This window comes from Penaeus vannamei, chromosome 1 (genome assembly GCF_042767895.1).
Source record: "Penaeus vannamei isolate JL-2024 chromosome 1, ASM4276789v1, whole genome shotgun sequence".
Classification (NCBI taxonomy): domain Eukaryota; kingdom Metazoa; phylum Arthropoda; class Malacostraca; order Decapoda; family Penaeidae; genus Penaeus; species Penaeus vannamei.
The window spans coordinates 1,986,501-1,989,000 of NC_091549.1; the positions used below are offsets into that span (position 1 = coordinate 1,986,501).

Genomic DNA, 2,500 nt, shown 5'->3' on the forward strand with positions numbered 1-2,500 from the left:
TTGATAAGTTGATGGAAAATAATTGATAAGTTGATGGAAAATACTTGATAAGTTGGTGGAAAATAATTGATAAGTTGGTGGAAAATAATTGATAAGTTGGTGGAAAATAATTGATAAGTTGGTGGAAAATAATTGATAAGTTGGTGGAAAATAATTGATAAGTTGGTGGAAAATAATTGATAAGTTGGTGGAAAATAATTGATAAGTTGGTGGAAAATAATTGATAAGTTGGGGAATGTGTGAGTGAATGTAAGTATAGTGTGTTTCGTTCATGTCTCCGTTAGTATGTGTGCTTACGTGTGTTTGTGTTTGAGTGTTTGTGTGTGCGAGCGTGAGTGTGTGTGTGTGTGTGTGTGTTTTGTGTTTGTGTACGAGCTCGTGTGTGTGTGTGTGCGTGTGAGTGTGTTTATGTGTATGAATGTTTACGTGAACTAGCATTTAACAAAAAGTTTTATAAAATGTGGCTAACTTATTTTCATATGTGCGTGGATATTACATGTGCACAAACGTATATCCATACATATAACATTAATATTTTTCCTACTAACACCTCAACAATTTTTCTTGTATAACAAATTTCATCAAGAACGTAATAGGGCGGGGGGGGGGGGGTATAGGAAGTTAGAAAGAAGAAAGGAAAGGCAGAGAAAGGGAAGGAATGAGAGAGCAGGGAAGGGGGAGGGAGGATAAAGGGACTAGGAAAGAGAAAACGAAGGAGAGAAGTTGATAAGAAAATCTTTTAGAGTTACGGAGGTGAGATAGGTAGAAAGAGGAGAGAAGAAAGAATAATTGAGGAGGGAAGGTGGTGGAGAAACGAGGGCAGAGAAGGAGAAAGGAGTGGAGAGGAGGGAAGATAAAGAAAGACCAAGGAAAGGGGAAGGAAAGGGCAGAAGAGAAGAAAAAAGGAGGAACAAAGATAAGAAGAAAGAAGGAACAGCAAAGAAAAGAATCAAGAAGGAACAACAAAGAGAAAAAGAAAAGAGGAACAACAAAGAGAAGAAGAAAAGAGGAACAACAAAGAGAAGAAGAAAAAAGGAACAACAAAGAGAAGAAGAAAAGAGGAACAACAGAGAGAAGAAGAAAAGAGGAACAACAAAGAGAAGAAGAAAAGAGGAACAACAAAGAGAAGAAGAAAAGAGGAACAACAAAGAGAAGAAGAAAAGAGGAACAACAAATTAAAGAAGAGAAGATAAACAGCAAAGAGAAAAATAAAGGAGGAACAACAAAGAGAAGAAGAAAGAAGGAACAACAAAGAGAAGAAGAAAGAAGAAACAGCAAAGAGAAGAAGAAAAGAGGAACAACAAATAGAAGAATCAAGAAGGAACAACAAATAGAAGAATCATGAAGGAACAACAAATAGAAGATGAAAGGAGGAACAACAAATAGAAGAATAAAGGAGGCACAACAAATAGAAGATGAAAGGAGGCACAACAAAGAGAAGAACAAAATATGGAACAGCAAAGAGAAGGTGGATAAGCAGGGAAGCGGAAGAGGGAAGCAGAGAAGAGACGAGAAGGAAAGCGAGGACAAAACACCTATTGTCAACTCGAATCTCAAATTAATTCCCCGGTCTCTGTTTTTGACAACCTGGAAATGAGTTTATCAGACACGTTCGAGAGACCAAAAGGACTTGTGCATTTCAATCCCATAAACAGATTCCCTTGTTATCGCGACCATGAAAAGAAGACCATGGTGTTATGAAAGGAAAATGACGTCGCTGGAAGGATTGGTTTAGTAGATGTCGCTGGAATAATTTCTTTGGAAAACTTGTGTAAGTAATTTCATGAGGGGGGGGGGGGGGGGGATTGCGAGAGGTTATTCATGATTAGATAAAATTGTCCCGAAAGTTTTGAGGAAAATATTTACAACGTGCCTGGGGAATATGTCCAGGATATCCTTGCAGGTTCTTGGTAAATTTTAAACAGGGAAAAATGTAAGAGTCTTACCTTACTTGCCTTACGGTAAGACTCTGCATATACCCCCTCCCTCCCTGTCAACCCCTGTCTGTCCCCTACACACCCTCTCTCCCCCTGCCCTCTGTTACTGTCCCCATCAACCACCTCCTCCCTACAGAACTCTCCTCCCCGCTTACTGTTCCCCTATCGATCCCTCCCCTCCCCTACACCTCCCACCCCTGGCCATTTTACTGTCCCCCTATCAATCCCCTCCTCCCTTTCTACACCTCCCCTCCCACCGCCCATTTTACTGTCCCCTGTCAACCACCCTCCCCTACACCCTCCTCCCTCCGTCTCTTTTACTGTCCCCATATCAACCCTCCCTCCCCTACACCCTCTCCGTCCTTTTACTTGTTCTCTAATAACCCCTCCTCCTTACACCCCTCCCCTTCTTTGTACTGTCCCTTATTATCAACCCCTCCTTCTACACCTCCTTGAAAATTGTCCTCTATCACCCCCTCCCCCTTCCCACACCCCCGCCCTCTCTTTTACCGTCCTTTCCCTTAGTACTCAACCTTGAGACGCTGTCGCTATCTTCAGTAATT

At 41.4% G+C, this 2,500-nt stretch overlaps 1 protein-coding gene across 1 annotated transcript in view; it reads left to right on the forward strand.

Annotated features, from left to right (window-relative positions):
- LOC138862241 (nascent polypeptide-associated complex subunit alpha, muscle-specific form-like) overlaps nucleotides 1–2,500 on the forward strand; it is a 30,043-nt gene that overhangs the window by 12,999 nt on the left and 14,544 nt on the right. The gene's annotated exons all lie outside the window — the stretch shown is intronic.